Genomic DNA, 23147 nt, shown 5'->3' on the forward strand with positions numbered 1-23147 from the left:
ATCACTATGGTATCAGTGCAGCTAATACATTGTGAAAGTCTTTTCAGAATCTCATCCATTTGCAGTAATATTCAGGAAGCCTGAAAAAAGATATTTTAATAATATAATCCAACAGATTCATGAAACTCAGATGCACACAGAAATTCTATGCATTTATAAGCAGTATAACATATACAGTTTAATACAAAGTAAGTAACATTACAGGAAAATCCATAACTGAAAGCTGAGCCCAGAACTGAAATGGTGAATCAGTGTATAGTAATTTGTTAAAGTCTCTTTCAGCTTTTTTGTACATATTTACTATTAGTAAAATTTTCAGCATTAAAGTTTCATTATAATGCCAGAAATAACAACATACTTCAGAGTAGATATATCTTTCACTAGTGCACAGCATGCTGTGTCTTTAACTGTCATTACTTACTGGCAAAGCTAATACGATAAGATAAATTAATGACAACTAATTGCATGACATTGTGGCTAATGATAAAGGTACAGCCATCAAATGCATCTGAATATTGCAAAACCAGAAAAATGGGGAGCAGTGTTAATTGCACATTGCTCGTTAAATATAATTTAAGGTAACATCTTATAGTTTCACATTATTAAGTATGTCACTCAAGGACCAGTTTGAATTGCTTTAAGATGTGTTAAGTGTTTCATTTTGTCATCTATAAATGACTCTTATTATAAATCATCCTCCTTATAGCAGAGAATAAATGCATAATGGAGTTAGGCAAGTCATCCTGAAAAAACAAATCATTTTGTAGAGTGAGATTTGATTAAATGATGACCATTTTGGATTAAACCAGTAGCAGAAGTATCTGTATTTTAGAAAAGCACTTAAAATTTTCTAGGAATATGTAATGGGATGAACAATATGGAATCTGGTCTAAACAAGAAGAACAGAAAGTCCTCAGCTATAATGAAATTTAGGAAGAAGGAATATAATGAATATAGAAGATAAATCAATTACTTTTTTTCCTGTGGATCACTTCTATTTCACCAAGCCATGATTTCTAGCAAGTGCATCAGAACTTAGAAATGACTTACACAGAACACTGCAGTCTGTACCAACACACATAGGGTTAGATTCACATGTATTTATATTTGGAAAGGTTTTTATATAGTTTGCTGTCTAATGTCTTGACAAATCTATGAATGGATGGAAATAGCCAACTCCAAGTTCATCCAGTGGTGCAGTGCTGCAGTGGTTAATGTTGTCATGTCACAGCAATAGGGTCTCTGGTTTGATTCTCAGCTGGAGTGCCTTCTGTGCGGAGTCTACATGCCCTCTATGGTTCTCTGATTTGATTCTTGGCTGGAGTGCCTTCTGTGTGGAGTCTGCATGCCCTCCCTGTATCTGTATGGGCTTTCTCCAGAGAGTCCAGTTTCCTCCCACATTCCCAAGACATGCTTCTGGAGTGCTTCTCCCTGGACCTGTGCTGAAAATGGAGTCCCACATTTCAAAGACATGTATCTGGAGTACTTCTCCCTGGGCCTCTGCTGAAAATGGGTTCTGTCCTAATTGGACTTTTCTGGTAAAGAAATGATAGATAAATAAAAAAAAATACTTTTGAAGGGGACAAGCCCCTGTATACACACACACACACACACACCAACTATGTTGCTATATAATCAAGAAAAAAAAGTAAAAAAAAAATTCACTCATAACCATGCTGTAGGAGAAGCAGTGCTAGCAATGATGGCCTGGGACAAACATCATTCCTTGCTTTGCATATTATCCAGTTGTGAGCTGTTAGCTGTGGCCTCAAACAGTGTTTGCTCTACCACTTAGATAATAGCTGGGAATATGTATGTTATGAAGGATGAGAAATATTTCATATCTGTATATTCCAAAAAAGCTTATCTACCTGAAATCGGGGACAGACATATTTTTTTTACTTTATGCAAATTTTGAGAAATTATTTCAGGGCTTTTGGCATATCTGATCACTAAAAAGTGAAGATTTAGCATAAAGTGCTAAAGTCTTTATCACTTGATAATACAGTCTGCTATTGGAGCTGTGCAATGCTGCCATGGCTTGGAATACAAACAGAGGAAACATCTAGAAGCTCATTATGGAAAAAGAAATGTGACTCCCATGAAATACAGTTGTTGAAATAGCAAAACTAAAAGGACTAACTCTACTGTCACAAAACGTGGAAACAAATATTTCACAGACAACTAAAATGGACTATGAGTAAAAGATGCACTGAGCAAGAATTGTATGGAAACTGAAAAGCAGTTTAATGGCATATGTTACACACAGCCTGCAGACAATTGAATTACCACCTTTCCTCAATATTGCCATGCTCTAGTGCACTAGATGCAGGATGAAAGGTCTTTTTTTCAGAGGCCTATAGTCTATGCAACCTCCAATTAAGAGATCATTCCTCGTACTCCTAATCTACAAATATCATACCTCTGAAGTTTCACTAAATATTTTTGAGAAAATTGTTGCAGTCTACCTTTTCATCTTTCTTATATGAGAGAGCTTGATACATGCATTTGCATTTTGGCAAGTGTGAGAGCATGTGTGTTAGAGACAGCCTTAGAAAGTATGCCATTGTCAACAATATGTGCACAAGGAGGTTTTTCTTGAGAGCATATGGTAAATGAATATTCCAGCCTTGGGCTATGGCAAATGCCAACTACACTCAAATAGGTATCACACTCTCCAGCTGAACAGCAAAGTTACACACACTGGTTTCTCAGAAATTCACTCATGTCACGCAGAGCCAATTGATTTTTACTGCTATCTTTTAACAGTAAATGTATCAAGGCTCAAACAATTTTGCATTTACACACACACACACACACACACACACACACACACACACACACACACACACACACACACACACACACACACACATTTGTACACCCGCATACATATACACACACACTGGGATTCAGAAAAGACTAACACTGGCGGTAAACGCTTATATGGTCATTTTTCTGATAATGGTAGCCTTTTTCAATTTATAAGCAGCCTTACTGCAGTGAGTCTATGCAGACAGTAGAGTCACTATGTTGGGTTGTCTCCACAGCTTAAGGCAATGTTAATGAGGTACAAGAAATTCTATAGTAAGGGATTTATACTAGTGAGTGATCCTAGGTGAGAGGTCGTGGTGGGGAGTTTTGAGTGTGTGTGTGCGTGTGTGAGTGTGTGCGCGCGTGTGCGTGTGTGTGTGTGTGTTTGTGTTTGAATGTGCATATGTGTGGGAGAAAGAATGAAGGTGAGCCTGTTCAAGTGTCATGCATGCGCTTCCTGAAGTGATCACCAAAGTAAAATGGGCTTTCCTCAATGCGACTGCTGTGTCTCTTAAATCACTGTTTTTCCTGGTCACTTTAATTGGTCCTTTTTGTTGCTACAATTAATTCCCTTCAGCTGTGTACTTTCTGTATCCAGGCCACAGTGTTTCCCCAGGAGGGGATAATAATTCCCTTTTCAGATTCACTGCTCCATTCTGATTATACACTCCCAACAGCCAAGCCAATCTGGCACACTAAAGTCACAATGACTGCACATTCTTAAAGTGACAAAACTGCACTATCAACTTATGATAGCTATAGATAAGCAGTCTCTCCTTTTCTTCAAAAGGGATGCCAACAGCTATAAATCACTTTTTATGCAATTGCTTCTGTATAAATCAATAAGCAGCCAACCTTATGCTTTTGAAATGGAAAAATAAAATATAGTGCGGAAATATATGAGGCTACATAATTTGAAAATGTATATATTATCAATTATACTATTGCACAAATAAATGTAAAATATGTTTTAAAAGGAGAAATGGCATAACAATAACATTAACAGTTGGCACTAAATGGACATAAGTGCAATCTGTTTATCTCTGACTTTTATGATCGTTTAACAGTAGCAGAAGACAAAACTGGCAACATTTATATTTATAAGCTCACCAGTGCTGAGTGGAAGTTTCTCCCTCTTCTCATTTGCATTTCATGTAAAAATTTTCTTTACTGCTGCTAGGTTTGTTAAAAGTTCACCATACACTCTAAGAAGAAAGCAAAAGCTAACTATAATAATTCTTGATTTGGTCTTCAAAGGAAGAAACTCCAGAGGGGTATGCTGGAATGGGTCGATACATGGGAGCATTCCATTGGCACAGTCAAACTCCACCCACCCCCCCTTTATGCATTAAAAAAAAACTGACACTTTTCATCCTGCCGGCTCAAGATTTTAATTAAAAAACTCTGAAACAAAGCAAAGTAGTTAAGATAACCAGAAAGTTTTAAACCCAAATACCCAAATAACATAATACAGGATTGACAGGAAGTGGCAGTCTAAGGCTGACAAAACTTTTTCAATGTACATTTGTGTGTGTGTGTGTGTGTGTGTGTGTGTGTGTGTGTGTGTGTGTGTGTGTGTGTGTGTGTGTGTGTGTGTGTGTGTGTGTGTGTGTGTGTGCGTGTGTTTATGTATATGCAATTTACAAAGCTTTGCTGCATTTCTACTGAAGAAAAAATGAATAGCTCTCCACAGCTTGTCACACTTCACAACTTTGTTGCATCTTTACTTTATGAACAGTTGATGTTTTGTGTAATTTTTCACAGTTCACATCTTTGCCTTATCTATATTGAAAGAAAAACTGCAGGTTTTTCTCATTTCTTCCTCTTTCTAGACCTCAAACAACTTTTTTGAGACACTTCCAAGACTGATAGCTTTTTCCAGAAAGTATATAACATTAGTTAAGTTACCCAACATCTTGTCTTGACAGACCGTCTGCTTTACTGATAAAACTTCTGTGTGGATAGAAGGAGCTTATTGTTTTGCCGATAGGCGCAGTTTAACAACTTTAACACTTTTAAGGGATTGCGGTCTGTAACCAATGTGGATTTCCTACTCTATAGGAAGTGCTGAAGCTTTTGGAGAGCCCAAACTATCCTCAAGCATTTGTTTTGCACACCTGGTTATGATTCTTCTCTTGGCTCCATAGTACAACTGAACTGCACAAATGGATACATGTCTCTCTTTGAAGAGTGTGGGTTAAGTATATCCCCCAGACTCTGGTTCTAAGTATCAATATTATTGCAATGTCCAGTGTTCTTCTAAGACAAGCTCAAAGTGTATAAAGACCTTCAAAGAATTTGCCACCCTAAACAGAAGGATCATATACTTTGTCTTCAAACTAATCATCCCAATCATCCAAACTTCTCTTAAAGGATAGCAATGTATCCATTTTCCTTATTCAAGGAGGCAATGCATTCCACGGCAAACATGCCCTACTACGAAAGGATGCCAAACATAAGCTGGTATAACTTGGGGCAATTTCCATAAATAAGTTGGCATCTTTTGTTTCAAAATCATGTTTCAGAGCATTAATTCCAATATAAACTCCATAGGAAGCTTTATTCAAGGCTTTAAAGATGGGAATCGGGTCTCCTCTAGCTAACCTGTAACTGATAATATGCAAGGATAGACTCTCCAAACTCTTCTTTTTGCTCAGTTTTTTACTTCTTTGATTTGATTAGTGCAGTACTGCTGAACCCTTTTCAGTGTAACTGAATGAGAGTAAGAGTAACTACTACTGGACGTACCATATTCCATAACAGGTCTGACCATTGCATTATACAGTGGAGCAAGTCCCTGTAAATCACAACTGACAATTGTACTTACCATATTTTTAATCTCACAGTAGTACCTCCAAATTACTTTTCCCTTAAGTGTTGGTCAAAACTTAACTGCCTATCAATTTTTAATCCCAGATCTTTAACAATATCAACCTCTTCCCTATTATACTTGCCATATTGTACTTACCATATTTTTAATCTCACAGTAGTACCTCCAAATTACTTTTCCCTTAAGTGTTGGTCAAAACTTAACTGCCTATCAATTTTTAATCCCAGATCTTTAACAATATCAACCTCTTCCCTATTATAGATGTCAAAATGAATTACCTTGGTTTTATTCACATGAAAGCCCCTACTGCTGCATAATAAATGTTCATTGCAATCAGGACTCACAAGCACAGGAGTTATTTTCAAGGTCTCTTTAAGATTGTATAAAGCTTGTTCACAGATTGCTGTCCAAATGACCTTAAACGGTTTGGTTTTTCAGATAAGGTCTGTATGAGGAATGGTTGTCATACTGCAGTGAGGGACAAACGTCCTATAATATTCCAGTGCCACAAGTAATGCCCTCGCTTGCTCTTTTGATGATAGGATAAATCATTCCTGCTTACTTTCTGCCTTGTATACACTGGCTGTATATTTTCATTACCCACCAGATGATCAGGACACTTCTACCAATCCCACCTGGCATTTCTTTGTCTTGATGATAAGTTCACCCTTTTCCATATGCCTATTAAATCCCTAGCATATTGAACATGTTAAGACTGAGCATAGATTGTAATACCATCCATTTAAACAAAAGTATAATTTCCAGCTCCTGCCATGATGTGATGTACTAGTCTCTGTAAAGTTACTGGACTGTTTTTCCTCCAAATAGGCATTTTAGTAATTTTTTACAACCCAAACAAGGGTTGAGTTGCAAACAAGGTCGTATAATCGACATCTCTTTTGCTTGTTGCAGGTATTAAGGGTACTTTCCACTTACACCTAATCAAATCAGTAGTAGACAGATACATGGCCCTCCCCAACTGTTCTAAGGTTTTATTTGTCTGAAACAAGGCATAAGCATGTGTATGTTGAGTTTTCCAAAGTCTAAATAGAACCTAGTGTTTCCATCTTTTTTGGCATCTACAGTAACGGTGAGGTTCACGAATTATTGAATGTCTGGATTACTCCAGATCCAACATTTCCTGCAACATATCTCATGCAGTCTACGTAACTCAGATATGAAGCCTGTTAGAACCCTCTTGATTGGCTGTCAGATCCCTCAGTCCACGTGATTTTCTACAATTTGGATACACTCTGTATTAGCAGTAAATATGTCCTCGATCTTCTGTAGAACTGCTCAGATTTCCTGGTGCTTAGCAGTGGAGAGCTGTCCTGAATAAACTGCCTAATCTACTGAGCTGTTAGAAAAAAAAGCAGCACAGAGTGTGGTGTATGACAAGGTCACACTCTAATCCTTATATTATCCCTCTATAGATACTGGTTGTGGGCACTATCCTGGTAAGAATTTATGGAGCCCCATCCACTCATCCAGGTTCCTCTTGAACAGTGTCATAGAGGTGCTCTGTTTCACTTGAATTGGTAGCCTGTTCCAAAGATGTGGCAGTTACTGGGAGATAAATCTGTCCCTCCAGCATGTCTCACTTAAGTCAGACCATATTTAAGTCCCTGTAGTGGGTAGCCCTAGACCCATTTGATTTATGGATATGCAGCAAGTTCATTATGTTTGGGTCTTGGATTGTTCTGTAGGCCAGGTCCTAAGAAATCGATACAATACAAAGTATAGTGACAGGGAATTTAGTTGGTCTGTGTAAGGCACATGCTGGAGACCCTTGATCTTCTTTGTTAGAAACCTCTGAGGTCTCTCTAATTGCTGCAGGTACTTAGTACGGTACATGCCAAATGCGGCATTATACTCAATTATGGGCTGGGTAAGTGCCAAGTATAGGGAGTTATAACTTCTTTTGCTATCGAGGCGATGCCTTTACTAATTAAGTGTGCTAAGTGGAAAGCTTTCCTTACTACAGTAGACCCATGGTGGTCGAAGTTAAGTTGCAGTCAACCTGTGATCCCAGGTCCCTTACCACTTCATGGATATTTAGGGTATTGTTGTTGATTTGATAGTGTGAAGGGACATTGTTTGTGCTGAAGGGGATGATGATGCATTTCTTTGCATTCATTTTGAAATCATGACTAATACACCAGTCATTGGTCTGTGTGAGACCTTGGTGGAGTATACTGACATCATCTGATTCAGTGATTGCACCTAGTTTGCAGTTGTCTGTAAACTTAGTCAACCACAACCCCTTAGTTTTGACCTGAACTTCTTAGAAGTATATACCAGACAGTAGGGGGCCCAGCACTGACCCTGTGGCACCCTGCTGGTAACAGTGTGCTGGTTGATGTGGAGTCACCCACTTTGATAGTGTGTGTCTAGTGAGCCAGTTGGCAACCCATCTTACAATGAAGGGGTTTACATTCAGTTTGCTAAGTTTATTGATGGCTGAACGTGGGATTGTAACAAAAGCCTTTGCCAAGTCGAGGTATGCTGTGTGCACAGATTTTCCCTTATCAATGGCCTTGGTCACACTTTCAAAAAAATCCATCAGATTTAATTGGCAAGATCTACCCTTCACAAAGCCGAATTGGGTAGGATCCATAGTCACCTATGTCTTTATTTTTGAGGTCCATAATAATACGCACCAATGACCTTACAGATGAGGCTGGTCAGGCTTATGGGTTTGTAATTGCCTGGGTCTGTTGTTAGACTACGTTTGTGGAGAGTAATAACTGTAGCTGTTCTCCATTCTGCAGGTACAAAGCCTGTGGTTAGGCTATGATTTAAAAGGGTACTTAGTGGTGATGCTAGTTCATGTTTTAGCCTGTTTAGAAGACAGACTGGGATGTCATCTGGTCCCATAGAGGCTGTGTTTGTTTGCCTTGGACAGGGCTTTGAGGACCTGCTCTTCAGATATGTAGGGTGAGGGGAGTTGGGGAGGGTTTATTGTAAGTTAGGAGGGGATAAGAGTGTGAAATTTTCAACAAACTTATCTGCTAGCAGGTTTGCTATCTCTGTGATGCCAGTGTGTGTCATACCTTGGCCACTAGTTCTGCACATGCTTGGGTCCTACCCTTTAGGTTACATATGTAGCTGTGAAAGGCCTTATGGTTATTTTTGGCAGTACTTGATGGGTTTCTCTCAAAGGAGCTCTTGGAGGATTTGACTAGTTGTCTTATTTGCCTGTTGAAGCTGAAGAGGGTGCTTTTCCCTTGTTGGGGCCTTGCCTTTGTTTTCTTAGACAGAAACTTTTTGCTTTTATTGTAGAGTGTGTTGATGCTGGATGTTCACTATAGCAGCTTGTTATTACTTGGGGTTCTAGCTTTGATTCTTTATGGTACATCTCAATTTATACACTTATGCAAGTGATTGTACAGGGCTTTAGTTCAAGTTTCATCATAGTTACCACTTCCAGGTTGGGGTGCGGGTTGAAATGCATTTAAACCTTCACCTAGGAGGGAATAATTTGCCTTGGTGAAGATTTTTAGTCTGATTTCACCCTTTGTGGGTTCTTGTGTTAGTGTCAGTTCGATGGTGACTGATTTGTGGTCAGTTTTAACTAATGAGGGTCCAACAGTTGCAGAAGTGCACCTGTTTGACATGATGAGGATCAGATCTAGAATGTTTATTCCTCTTGTCAGAGTATGGATGATTTGTTCCAGGGCAACTGAATTCACAAAGTCAAGGAGCTTTTATGTTGGCAAGTTTGGGCAAGTGTAGGTCTCCCAGTAGATGGTGAATAATTGAAATCCCCAATAACCAGTGTGTTTGGTAAAATTTAGATTATATTCAGTTTGGTTAAGTAGGGTGTGTGGGTGTTGTGACCCATGGAGGGGGATCTATAAATGGCTAAGACTTGTATGGGGTTCTTACCTTCTGTAACCTGGACCTGAAGTAGCTCCATGGAGTTGTCCAGTCTAACTAGATGGGAAGTTAATTGATCTCTAATATAGATTGAAACACCACCTCATTTGGTTTTCACACATTAATTCTGTGGTCTAAAGGTGTGGAAGGCATTGTAGCCTTGTAGGGCCGGGGTACTCTCTGAGGCCTTAAACTAGGTTTCTGTGACTGCACAGGCATCTACATCTTCTGGTGGTAGAAGTGCTTCCAGGGAGTGCAGTTTTTGGTTTAAATTCCTAGCATTTAGCAGCATGGCTCTTATTTTGTTCTGATTGGTTAACTTCATGTTAGTAATGTTGTTTTTGAGACATTACCCCAAAACGTCAAGAGCCTTTGCCAGCAGCCAAAAGCCTAGGGGTGCCAGGTGCAATCCGTCTCTGGTAAATCAGTGAGGTTTGTCGACCATGGCTTTCCAGGCAGACAGGAACTGGATCCCCTTTGAATGACACTAAAAACTGAGCCATTTATTGAAATCAATGATTTTTTGTTTATACTGTTGTATCATTCTAGATGAGGGCGGTATCAATACTGAGCCATTTATTGAAATCAATCCTTTTTTGTTTATACTGTTGTATCATTCTAGGTGAGGGCAGTATGCTATTGAAGGCTAGGGACATACCTGTCTGGGACACATATTCAGAGAGCTCAACCCTGTCTCTCTTGATCTAGTCCAGTGAGGTACATCTCAGGTCATTCACACCAATATGAACTATGACAGAGTCATAATGGTAAATGTTGTTGAGAGACCTGAGTGCATGCATGATTTGATGCATCCTGGCACTGGACAGGCAGCTTACTGTGACTTTATCCTTTTTGAACCTGGTGAGTGGGACATACGTGTGTCTCACTATTGGGTCTCCAATGACAAGAAGACATGTTTTTTGAGTGTCCACCTTGCAGGTTAGGTGGGTGAGACACTGGTATGGATATGTATCGTGGGTGCTGTAGGGACTGTGTTAGCCATAGCAGTGTTGTGTTTTGGAGGTCTCGGGTGTTTCAGTACGATTTTTTGAGAGAACGGATTTACGTGTTTGATGTGCACTATGTATATGCGTAGTGGTATGTGTATGAGTAGTGGTACTATGTGAATATGTAGTGGTGGGTGAGTTGACAACCTTCTCCATGTTACTATTTTGAGTGACAGAGAGCATGGATTCTAGATTCTTGGTGTAAATGCATCTCTCACACTCTGTACTAGATTGTGCTATTAGTCGATGGTTGTCTGTGTACATGAGACAATTGCTACACCGCCTCAAGATACCCAAGTAAACAAAGTCATCAGGAGAGACAAGGGTAATATGACTGTCCATAATGCTGGGTTGAAGACTGTTGTCACTAGGGGTGGCTTTTCAGAAATGTTCATGGAGGAGCTCAGTGAATGGATATTTCTGCTTGGAGTTTAAGGGGAAATTTGTTAAATTTAACTGTCTGACTTTGGCACACAGTTGCCCGGTAGTGCACTGTGCTGTGTGACTCATGAAAAACAGAAACCTGCTCAAATGCAGAACCTAAATACCAGAAGCTAAAACTTGGAAAAAAAAAAACACTAAAAAGATTCAGAAGGACCAATAAGGATGCTTATTCTAAGCCCTAGACCACCCTCCCTTTACCAGCCAGGTCCCAATCTGCACAATTCTCTCACAAAACTGCAGACAGGCTCCTTCCAATCCATGATGGCCTGGAAACCATGCTCAGAACAAACAAACCACTACAAACCGTGCCAGAAGCAGCAGGCCTGGATCTGGACTATGCTACTGCTACTAGCTACCCCAGTTTCAGTGGGAAACACTACAGAATGTTTAATACAGCAAAAAAAATAGCAGTGAGACACTGAAAAACATATTAAACAGCAGAAAATCAGCCATGAGGCTCTAAGGAATGTTTTAAACAGTTAACAGATTAGTTAATTAAACACTGCTTGTGGGAAAACCAGAACAGATAGCTTTAAAACAGTGAAAAAAACACCAGTAAATACTTAACAAACAGTGAAAACAGCAAAAAGGCTTTGTAATCAGTGTAAACAGTAATAAAACTTGATTTTACAGGCACAATGAAGCAAACAATTGAAGTACAACAGTGTAGTCTAGTACATATTAAATAAATACAGTATAAAAGTAGGTGACAGGCAATAAAATAGTGCAGTAAATACTATAAATTAGCAAAAAACAGGCAACTTAATGTTTTTTGGAAGCTCAGGAGCCTGTAGTCATCTGGTATCTCAGATCAGAGTTGTGGCTGGTAGCCCACCTCAGTTCATCATGAATTCAATCAAGAGACCCCTTCACCATCAAAGCATAAGTTTCTCAAATACTGTAACACCTGTAGTGCCCTGGAGCACGTCTTTGCATGCAGTATCTTGTCCCTTGTTCACTTTCCACTGGTCTGTGAATGCTGCCTGTATGATTTTAAGAGTATAGATAAACCTCTTTGTCAGGCCCTATGTTTGTGGGGGGGGGTGGACTGAAGGGGGTGGTCTTTAGCTGCTTTACTGCACACTCTACTTCCACTAACTGGTTAGCAAGACTGACATCAAATTCCATCTTTGTCAGTTTTGTCCTGTGGAAACTTCATCCTGCAGAATATTTCTTTGAGAACATCTGCTACCTTTTTCTGCCATAATAATGGTCTAAGCCACTACCTCAGTGCCAGTCTACCACAACCAAGATGCACCTGTTATCTGCAATGCTTGGTGTGTTAAAATGCCACACCATGCCCAGACTGCATTATTAAACAGTTACTTAATAAGGAGTAATTCATACACAGCTTTGTGAAACTTTTGGCATTGTTTTTATTTCTTGCAGTACCCTCTCATGTCTTTTTGTAATGCCTGGTCAAAAGAAACTTTAATTACATCTCCTTTTGGTGTGCTTCATGCCCATATGCCCTGAAAAGGGAACATCATGGGCAATGAATGGACATGCCTGAATGTAAACCCTTTTGATTAGTGGATACTGAACTATTTTTCCCACTGCCTTCCCCCACTTAGGAACCCACTCTTTATAGTAAGCCACTGCCCCAATACAAAGAGTCCTTGCCTAACATAATTTGGAACTTCCTAGACTAACACTCATTAGTTCTGCAAGATGAGATATGAAAAGTATTCTGGCTCATATCATTATTACAAATTCTCCCCAGTTTCATTCCAAGGGAAGCTTAGTATTGTTAGTCAACTGTGGCTCCTCTTCAGACTCACCACTACCACCTAGCTGTTTGCCTGAACTAGCCTTTTCCAAAGGATGTCTGGTAACTGGGATCAGAAGTCTATCCCAATCAAAACAAAAACAAAAAGAAACAAATGCATGGCTGAATGAATAAAATACACGTGATGCATATTTTCTTCAATATGCAGTGTTTGGCAGATCCTTGTATACTTCCATGAAAATATAGAATAAAAGAAAATAGATAAAAATTAGTCCATAACTTAAAACAAAAGTCAATTAAATAATAAAAACAAGAATCATTGTAGAGACATAGATATTAAATGGTAAATAGAAAAATATGAAATGACTTGTATTTCGTTTATTAAAGGATAGGAATAAGGGTAATGCAAAGAAGATGGATAGGTTCTGATGAGATGTATGCTATCTTGGGGATTCATTCATAGGATCATATGATCATAGAAGTTACTAGGCTAATGGCCTTTGGGCCGTTGCAAACCTAGCCAAGTTCTACCCTTGTTTCCATGATCAGCACCTATTGTCCCTGTCCAAGAGAGGCATAGGTGAAACCCCTGCAGTGAATTTATGGTAACCTATCCAACTGTCCCGATTGCGTTTGAAGAGGGCAAATTAAATGCTCTGTTTCACATGGGGGGGGGGGTCTGTTCCAAAGGTGTAGTAACCTCTGGCAGACAAATCTGTCCCTCCCAGCAGGTTCTATTAATGTCACATACCAGGTAAGGTCTTTAGAGTGAGTAACCTGTGTGCCATTTGACTTGCGAATATGCAGCATTTCCAGTAAGGCAGGGTCATAGATTTCTTTATATGCCAGGCAGAGATCCCCTCTGAGTAGTCTGTGTGAAACAGAATAAAGTGACAGTGATTTCAGCTGATCCACATAGGGCAGAAGCTGAAGACCTTGAATTTTCCTTGTGAGTAACCTTTGTGGTCTTTCCAGTTGATGCAGGTGCTTGAAATATACATACAAAAAGTAGCGTTGTACTCAATTATTGAGCTTATGATGGAAGAGTACAGGGAGGTTATAGCTTCTTTTTTTCTGGAGGCAATGTCCTTACTTATGAAATGAGCAATATAGAATGCCCTTCTTACCACTATGGAGACGTGATGATTAAAGGTAATATTGCTGCCATCCTGGGTGCCCATGTCTCTCACCAATGAGTGCGTACTTAGTATGTTGCTATTAATGTGGTAGTTAGCAGGAGCATTGCTCTTACCGAAAGGCATGATAATACTTTTTATTTATTGAGTTTAAGGCCATAACATTGACACCAATCATTTATTTGCACAAGACCCTTTTGTAGGATGTTGACATCGTTTGGAGATTTTATGATGGCTCCCAATTTGTAGTCATCAGCAAACTGTCAGCTACAGACCTTTAGTTTTTGCTTGTACTTTGGAGGAATAGATTCTGAACAGTAGAGGTCCCATGACTTATCCCTGTGGAACACCATTAATTATAGGTCTGCATATGGAGGTAGATTCCTCTATTTTGACTGTATGGGTTCTATCAGTGAGCCAGTTAATGACCCACCTAATGATATAAGGGTTGATACCTAGCTGGGTGTGTTTGTCAATGATGCCTGAGGTGGGGATAGTATCAAAAGCATTGACGAAGTCTAGGTAGGCTGTATACACAGATTTCCCCTCATCCAGGGTCTTGGTGACTGTCTAGAAGAAGTCCAGCAGGTTTGACAGGCATGATCTCTCTCTGACAAATCCAAACTGAGGAGGGTCAAATGTTTGGAGATTACCTATATCTTTGTTGATAAGATCCAGAATGATTCACTCCATGGCTTTGCAAATAAGACGAGTCAGGCTAATAGGTCTGTAGTTTCTAGGGTCAATGGAAGCACCACCTTTGCACAAAGGGATAATGGTGGATGTTTTCCATTCAGCTGGGATGAAGCTGTTGCTTAGACTATAATTGAAAAGAGTACCCAAAGGTGTTGCTAATTGTTGTTGGATCCCATGTAGGATGCAGCTTGCAATGTTATCAATTCCCACAGATGCTATGTTTTTTGCCTTAGAGAGGGAGTCTATGACCTGATCTTTAGAGATACAAGGTAGGGGACAAGTGGTAGGAATGTCATTTTCCAGAACATGTTGGCTAACAGGTTAGCTATGTTCACATGCTCAGTAATGTTGGCTAATTTACATGGCTTTGAATTGAATTTGCTGCCACAACATTATTGATAGTAGTAAACTGCTTCTCATGTAGGTGGTGGCATCTCTTCAGGTCACTCCCCCGCGCATTCAAGTGTACACAACATGAACACATGTGCACACACACACACACACACACACACACACACACACACACACACACACACACACACACACACACACACACACACCACAGTCAAGCTACCTGTATCTAACCTATTTGCCATTCTGTGGTTTCTCTCACCACTGTAATAGTTGAAGGGCAATGCTGGTTCCTTCCACCCGACCCTTGTTGTGATGTCTGTGACATTATGGCACTTCTGCATCTGTTATATCTAGTAGTCTAGTTCTTCGTACTTCCACAAGCCCTGTACTATTGATTGTGCTGGTACATCACTTTAAGTATAAGCCCTGGTGGTTTAGTGTATCCCACCAACTCCAAATCCCAATACTGCAGTTATTGCTGGTACTGCACTTTAAGAGTAATCCATGGTAGTCTAGTACAACCCCTCACTCCTCTGTCCTCCATATCATGGTCATGGCATGTACTTGAACACAGCCAAACACCATAATGTGGTAGGGGCAGATGTACCAATCTACACGGTGGAATGATTTCTTAAATCACTTGGCTGTGTAGATGGCTTTCTGGAGGTGTTTCCAGTGAGAATCACATGGCTAATTAGCATATGGCTCTCTACTGGAATGTCTCATTAGCATTCAGCATGACTGTGGGGCTAGCCATACATGATGCTTCATGTATTCATGGCAGAGGACCATTCACCACTGTGTTAGGGGAGTTGCTGAATTGGAAGAAGTATGACATGTACATGTTTTTGTACCTTAATGATTTCACTCAACATTTTAATCCAGGTGAGGTACAAAACGTATACCTTGCCCTAAGCATATAACACAACATTATGGCTGAATGTTCACTCTTGCTTTGTCTGCAGCACTGCACTTGTGGGACAGGGATAAAACCAGGTTCATTTACTAAAATGAGCTTACACTCTGTTGACATCAGGTATTAAATAGGGAGCAGCATGAATAAATAGTTGCAGAAGTAAATGAAAATTGACTTTTAGGCCAAAATCTACCCTATTATACTTGCAATGGATTCTGAAGAAGTAGTACATTGTGTCTCCTGTGGTGTAATTACTTCTAGACACTTTTCATGAGGCAGAATAATAGTTAAAGTATACATGCATTAGTCAGATGAGTGCAATAGTGCCACCATAAGTCAAAATACATATACAATACTGGAGAAAATGTGATAGACAGCCCATGGATAAAATTAACTGAGATAGAATAACTATGATACCTGTACACAGTTCTACACAGTGACCATAGGTAAACTAAAAGCCAAGTAGTTAGTACAGAAAACTTAAAAAATGCAAGTGCATGTGGTAGAACACAAATATTTATCCCCTTGAATAAAAAGTATGGCTTTTACGTTGGAGAAATAATATTTAACAAAATAAAATCAACCACTGAGACAAAGTGTAGAAAAAACACGAAACTAAAACCACTTCAAATAAAATTCAAAGGATAGTTAGTGTTCATTGATTCATAAACTGAATAATTGTTTAATTGAATAGTAGCCACATGTAATAGCACTTAGTGTATATGTTTTTTATGAAAGCGGATATTAAAGTGCACTATGCTAACCTGCTTGGTCTATCCTTTGCGCTATTTGAAGTAGTTTTGGAGAAATAATATTTGTTGCAGAATTATGAACTTCTACAAAAGTCATGGCAGGATGAATTGTAAATCGGAAAAGTTTACTTATAGGGAGGATTAGGTGCAAGGTGATAAACATTCAGATAAAGATATAACTGTACTTTGAACCACTTGAAAACACCACTGAGTGGAAAAATTAAGTGGAAAGCCTTCTTAGGCAGTAGTGAATGAGACAAATTTGGGCAAATGTGATGGAATGCAAGAAAAGCATTAAACTAGTCCAGAACTACTGCTTTGGCAAAGCTCCTTATATCTGACCACCTCCTCTAAAAGTACATATGAACTAATGGAGTTATGAGAGAAGAGGTGTCCATTTGTCTGACAAAGAGTAAGGCTAGAAGAAAAACTATAGCTGCTACTCTTGTCAGAATATGGGCATTCCTAAAATGATGTGATAATTTGTTAAAAGCCTTTAAAATTAATACTAAGCTATAAATTTTATTGCAATTCAGTCATAGTTTGTTCTGAAGTATATGTAAGCAGTTCGCTTTACAAATAGCCATAGTCTTAAGTCCGCATTTTATTTATGTAGAGCAAAACAAATTACAGAAAACAACATGATGCAACTATTTGAAAACTTTGGTAAAGAAGCTGAAGCCTGATTTCCATTTTATTTACTCACAAATGAGGTTAGGTTTCACACTGCATGTAATTGTAATTAGAATTTTATTTTCTAGTCTTATTGAATAATAACAGACAATCTTGTGTTGGTTATGAATGCAGATGAAACTGATCACCATGAATAAACAATTGTTAAACAGCCTGCAAACATGAATAAATAATTGTGTGCAATAAAGACAGTACTGTTGTAACTACTTACTGAAGTTACATTATTCTTGGATCCTGGAGCCTACCCTCAGCAGCTTTTTTTGGATTTGTGTGCCTGCCTTTTGTTTCTGCAGAGGAGCCTGGTGTTTATTGGGCATTGGTTACCTTATGAATAAATAATGGTTAAAGCACCTATCACTATAAACCTACAAAGATTAAGTATTTTAATACCACAAATATCACAGATACTACAAGCTTTAGAGGCAATAATTGGGACTGGATTGGAGGATGTACAAGTGGACTTTAAATTTAGTTTTTGACAGCTTTTGTGAACAACGCAACAGAATAGCTCAGGGCACTTCAGTTGGGAGCAGACAAGCACTTGAGTTGATGGGAACCATAATTCTTCCTCAGGCCTCAATGGGAAGCAATCAGACCTTCTTGCTGTTTTACACTTGAGTATGGATGCTTGATATATTGTGAGAGTGGACACATTATGCAAAAACAGCTACAAAAGAAAATGGAGAATAATGTGGAAGGGGTTAGTTTATTGCCTTAATGTCTGGGCATAGTTGTGAGAGTGTAGCACAACTTGAGCTAGTGGATGGATAAATAACCTGCCCCTTAGACTAAGATTCTGGATAGGTATTGGTTTGTGAAGCAAGGAAAATGACTATAGTACTTTGGCTAACAGAGCATAGCTGCAGTTCTCTGAGGACTAATATAATGAGGGAAAATTGACACTATTCCCATTTTCTATGTCCACTGAAGCTGTGTAATGCCTGTTTAAGTAGATGGAAAGTGGCTGGTCTGAAACAAGGACATAGACGAGATGCTGGGTTGTGCGCTGCAAGGAGAACATACTAGAAAATGAGGGCAGTTATGTAACAAACATCACTAATATATGATGAAGAGAATAGTGCAGCAGCAGAACCAAGTTTCAAATGTCAAATATTTAATGCTCATTTATGATTTACAGACCACTGTAAGACTGACTAGACTTATACATACGTGGAGTATTTACAGTGTATATAGTCTGTAGCCTAAAATTTCTCTATAGCTGAATACGGTCTATACCCTAAAAACTCTCTGTAGCCTAGAATTAAAAGTGGGTTGTCAGAAAAGTCAGGAATAGTCTAATGGGATTCATCAGCAACACATTATCCATAATTTCATTACTGAAACTGTGGTGACTATTGCTGGCACCCTGAAATTTCTTTACTATAATATGGACAAGTTAGACCACAAAATAGGTCCATTTTGAAAGCAGTACTCGTGAACACTGTGCAATTAATTTTACTCTATATGTTGAGGTAACCACATTGAAACTTCCCTATAGCCTTGAAGAGAAAATAGAATGAGTATTAAAATTCAAATTTACTTACATTGGTGTGTATATGAACACACTCTCTCTAGCTCTACTCTTAGAATTGAGAAAATTATCCTGAGATTTACCTACCATCTAGTATTTGGAATAAGACAGACTGCAGATACCTCCCACTATAACAATGGCCATATAAGGAAGAAAGGTGGTGGCAGTGCTTTAATATTTCCCAACAACTACTAATTTCTCCTTGCAACAAACTTATAGCAAAATTCAATTTAATAGAACTTCTTTTTACTTTCCTGAAATTAAACATTTAGAAACAAATATACATTACTGTTCTTCACACCCCTCCTAATGACAATACAGCTATACTGGAAGATATCCTACATTGGATATCCATAACAATTCCACAAGAAAAAAATACTACTAGGTAATGGGAATGCCAGTTGGTTGGACATTAAATCCCCTACATCTATAATGATCTAATTTGGATTCACACAACTAATTAATAACCCTACACATGATAGCAAGATATCAAATTCCCTGTAAGAGTGGATCCTAATGTCAGCCCTTAGCAAATACACCACCACAGGTACAATGGCTGACTGTCTCAGTGATCATCTCCCAATATATACAAACAGAAATAGAAAACTGTGGCAACTTTGCTGCAATCAGTGATGAAGAGTGACAGGCTAGTGAGTTCCCATATGACAAGGGTCTGAATGGAGAGATGATAAGTCAGCAAGCAAAGGAGAGTAGTATTGCTGAAATTGAATTCATCCTCAAGCCTTGGTGAGTTCCTTCATGAGGTGTACCATAATTTTTCGCAATATAACATATATCATGGGCAGAAGTAGGTTTAAAATAAAGAAAAGAAAGCTGGGTGCACAAGACCCAGTATAGAAAAGTGCCCAATCCTGGTAGATGCACTGGTGCCAAGACTGGAAAAAATGACAGTGTGGAATCCTCAGAATATGGAATCATTCCTACAATGGGACTAGGCCAAACCCAGGGGGAGGATCTCTTCCCTGTTGTAGAAGGAAGTAGCAGTCCACAAAAATCACAAAAACTGATAGACCAAAGAAGAGCCATAAAGTCGATAGAGTGGACTATTGAGGATAAGATCAAAAATTATGTATTGTTAGTATAATGCAAAACACCCAGAATTTCCAGGCACAAAATATACCAAAAGATTAAGAGAGAAATTAGAGGAAAGAAAAATATTTCCACAAGAAAAACTGTCAGAAGCCTCAAATAAAAAAATGTTTTCATTAGTACAGCAGATTTGTGAAAAACATTATATAGACCAAGAAACTTTGATCTGTTTGTAAAAGAGGCATCTGAGGAAGTGTGAAAATATAAAAAAAAAAACTAGAGCTTTTTGAAAAGTATAAAATAAGAAATATGGACATGGGAAAGAAAGAAAGATTTGATATGATGCAATATTTATGCAAAGTCGAAAGCCAAATTAATCAATACAAAAAGGGAACTCCAAAGATATTCAAAGAGAAATACAGCCAAAGGCATCCATATATGGAAAATTTCACAATAAAAAAAAAATAATATCACAAAGAGGAAATGTAGAAAAGAAGATTAGTAAAGTAGAAGTTAAAAAAAATAGAAGGTGAAGTTTTGGAATGCCAGTGAAGTGAATGATTTGCTGTAGAAGGTCTAACACATGTTACATCTCAGCATGATGGAACAAGTCCTGAAAGTAAGAAAAAAACAGAAAAATCAGGAGACATCTGAAGAAGAAATATGGACATGGTAAAGAAAAAAGTTTAATATGGTGTAATATTTATGCAAAGAAGAAACCAAAATTAATCAATACAAAAACAGCAGCACCAAAGATATTTGAAGACAAATACAGGCAAAGGAATCCCAACATGGAAAGCTTTACAACACAAAAAATAAGAAGACAAAGAGGAAAAGTAGAAAAGAAAATTAATAATGGAGAAGTTAAAGAAATAGAAATTGAGGTTATGGAGTACCTGCAAAATGAAGCATTCAGTGTATAAAATCTAACTCAGAAAGCAAAACAGCAGGACAGTGTAACAGACATCCAAATTAAGGAGAAACCAGTGGAACAGGAAGCAACTGGGTAGTTGCCATATGAAGATATTTTGGAGCCTTCCACAGGAAACCAGTATAAATGTTCACTTGAATCTGGACAGCAAGACAACTCTGATCCAGTCATTATTAAGGAGTGATAGGCCATTGAGTTCCCATATGTCAAAGCAACGTATGAGACAGGATGAAACTAGAGAGAATGTGCCACAGGAAGATGTTATAGAACTCTCTATGGAGTGCCCACAGGAAATGGAGAACAAAAAATGTGCCTTTAGTTTAGAAGAAAATGAGCTAAGAAAAGAGTTGCTTGATTTAATAGAGATAGATAAACATATTAAGATCAATGAAAGAAATAGACTGCAGAAGGTCAATAAAATCAAAAAGTCAGAAATCTGATAAAATGAATACAGTAATTAGGACTATCCATAGAGATCCATGTGATATAATAGAAGTAAACAGAATATATTAATCTGCTACTACATTAATAACAGATACAATTCTAACATAAGAACATAGGGTAGTAAGGGAAAGGAAGGGGAGAAATTGAATACCATCATGGAAGTGTCGAATAGAGAAAACTATAAAGCAATTAAGACAAGAAGTGTCACTGCTAGAAGAGTATAGAAGAGGGAACAGATCAACAATAATACTCAGAAAGATAGACATTCTAAAAGCAATGCACAGTATTATAACAGATCAGGATCTAGCTTTCATTATTGCACATAATAAACTAAAAATCTCAGCACAGGCAGAAAAACTTAGAAGATACACAAAGTAATATAAAGGAAAAGTACAAAATAAGCAATTTATTGATGACCCTAAAAAGTTCTATAGAGAATTAGGAAACAAAGTAAAAGGAATTGAAAGACCACCCAAAAAAGAAGAAATAGATACATTTTAGAGAAATATCTATGAAGATCCTGTGCAACATAGCAAAGATGCTAAATGGATAGAAGAAGTAAAAGAAAGAATAAGAAGTTCAAAGTTACAGGATATGAAATGGGATGAAATAATGGCCAGAGATATTGAGATAAAGTTAAGAAAAGCCTCCAAATGGAAATCCCAAGGCCCAGATGCAGTCCCTAACTTCTGGCTGAAAGTATTGACATCTTTGCATGAAGACTTAGCCATGAGTAAGAACTATTTATATGCATACCCCGAACAGAAACCAACCTGGTTAACAACAGGAAAAACAATGCTCCTACTTAAATGTGAACCTGCAAGTTATCCTAAAAATTATAGATCAATAACTTCCCGTCCAATGACATATAAACTATACACCAGAACTTATTCTGACAGAGTTTATAGTCCTTTAGAAGAAAATTCAGTCATGGCAATAGAAAAAAAAGGGTAATAAAATGAATTCCTATTGAACAAAGGGTCATCAGTTGCTAAACAAAGTCATAATGGAGAACTGGCAAAAGGGGAAGAATATAAGTATGGCATGGATTGACTACAAAAAAGCATTTGATAGTATCCCACATTCATGAATAAAAGAGTGTTTAAAAATGTACAAGATACACTCTACACTGATCGATTACATTACAGTGACCATGAAACAGTGCCAGACCACTTTGCAATTAAGCCATGCTAAAGGACAAATTATTATTACAGTGACCATGAAACAGTGCCAGACCACTTTGCAATTAAGCCATGCTAAAGGACAAATTATTATTCCATGGATAAAAATTCAAAGGGGAATATTCCAGGGTGACTCCCTGTGAATTCTGCTATTCTGTCTTGCCCTTAACCCTTTAAGCTGTCTACTTAGATTAGAGGAGCAGTAGAAATGACCAGCAGTAAGGTAAACTTTACTGAGACAATCAAAAATCCAAATAGAAGCAAAGGTCCAGTGAAAGGAAACACCTGACATGTAGAAATAAAATTCAAACAGACTTTAATAAATCCAAATCACAAGGTCACAACGCTTTCAGACTTGTGTCCTTCTTCAGTGTGTAAAGAAAGAGAATTTTCAGCCTCATTTAAATACAATCAGTATAAAATCACATGACACAACATACTGGTCATCAGATTCAGTGTCAACTTTACCTCCCCCCCCCCTCCAGGCCTTATCACAATACCAGAAGAAAGCCTGGTACCCACCATTTCGATGGCACAGGTTAAAGCTGCATTGTCTAAAGCCAAGAATACAGTGTCCATGGGACCTGATAATATCCCTGGCTGCATCCTACATGAGCTACAAAATGAATTGGCACCACACCTGTGTGAAACCAAAAGAAACCTGTGTCCTCTTCAATCACAGTCTTACTCAGACTTTACGACTGCTACAGTCATCCCTCTCCATAAAGGGGTAGCAACAACAGACCCTGGGAACTATTGC

This window comes from Protopterus annectens, chromosome 5.part1 (assembly GCF_019279795.1).
Source record: "Protopterus annectens isolate FY-2018-M chromosome 5.part1, PAN1.0, whole genome shotgun sequence".
Taxonomy (NCBI): Eukaryota; Metazoa; Chordata; order Ceratodontiformes; family Protopteridae; genus Protopterus; species Protopterus annectens.